This window comes from Sinocyclocheilus grahami, unplaced genomic scaffold (genome assembly GCF_001515645.1).
Source record: "Sinocyclocheilus grahami isolate Dianchi unplaced genomic scaffold, SAMN03320097.WGS_v1.1 scaffold10323.1, whole genome shotgun sequence".
In the NCBI taxonomy this organism is placed as follows: domain Eukaryota; kingdom Metazoa; phylum Chordata; class Actinopteri; order Cypriniformes; family Cyprinidae; genus Sinocyclocheilus; species Sinocyclocheilus grahami.
Window position 1 is genome coordinate 1 of NW_015513162.1, and position 1,231 is coordinate 1,231.

The following is a 1,231-nucleotide window of genomic DNA, read 5'->3' on the forward strand; positions in this document are numbered from 1 at the left end:
TTTTTTTTTTCATTTCTGATGTTTCTCAATTGCTCTCCGATGCAGAGAAATGGGTAAACTTCATTCCAAACATGGTAAGACTTGGTATCTCTGTGGTATTTTGTAGAGCAAGTCTTTGATTTGAAAGCGCTTCTGATATAGTTCTTTCGAGTAATCCATTTATTCGACGTCTTTTCCTTTTAAAGCTGCTATTTGTAAAGCGAGGGAGAGTCCTGAAGGTGAGTATACTACTGACAAATAATAGAAATAAAAACGCTTTTATTTGAAACGGTTGAACTGGCTAAATGACTAATAAAACAAAGCTGCATCTTTGAACATTTGACGTAAACAAAAAGAAAAACGTTAGAAACCAACTTGAAAACTGTTTAACTGATAAATACACAATGGCACTGTGTATACATTGTATCTTCTTGCTCTTTTAGGCGATAGTTTTGTAGTTAACGCGTGTTTGGCGAGGAAAGGACCGGACGACTGGATGGTTAAGCAGAAGTATTACTGCGCGAGCTCTCGTGTAGATCAGCGGGACTGCCAGCAGAAAAATACCTGCAGACTGTCTCCACGGGTACGCGAGCGCTTTTAATAACTTTTCATCACACGTGCATGTTAAATGTGTGAAGGTTTTGGACCTCATTAAAGTCCAAGACTGCAGGAATCAACTGTTTGGGTGTTAAGTAATGAAATGTTGCGCACTTTGAAGTAAGGGATGCATGTACGGAACTCTTTCAAATGTGCATTTCCACTGATCAAAAACTTTGCTTTGTGTCGATAAACATCGTTTACAACTGTTTTTCTTTCCGTTGTTCTGCATGAATTCAGTTCATGGGTAAGGCTAGTTGACATGAAATATCAAGCAGCGGCAGCGGTGTGAGTCACGCGCTGTAATTGATCTAAAACTATTTTAAACAAAGAATTCCAATTATTCTGTAATTATATACATGCGATTTTATGACCTCGTGTTAACTGAGAGACTAAATGGAATATTTGTAAATTTAAGAATTAAGTCGTTGCATCACAGAACTAGCCTATTCAAAATGAACTAGTAAAGTAAAAAAAAGGTGGTTTTAAATGGGGATAAACTTAGGTTATGTTTACGCGTTAGAAAAAACACTTTTCTTTACGCACGTGTACATTTTAATGTCCATGTTGAATAAAAAAAGTTAATGGATATATTACAAGTCAGCTACGCTTATTGGGTTTTAGATGGTGAAAGCGTATATCAGCAATATTCGCG

At 36.6% G+C, this 1,231-nt stretch overlaps 1 long non-coding RNA gene across 1 annotated transcript; it reads left to right on the forward strand.

Annotated features, from left to right (window-relative positions):
* Position 1: 1 nt before the first annotated feature.
* LOC107578452 (uncharacterized) lies at positions 2-557 on the forward strand. Its single transcript, XR_001608351.1, has 3 exons — positions 2-74; positions 186-218; positions 423-557. It is a non-coding gene; the product is annotated as an uncharacterized lncRNA (long non-coding RNA).
* The last annotated feature ends 674 nt before the right edge of the window (positions 558-1,231 follow it).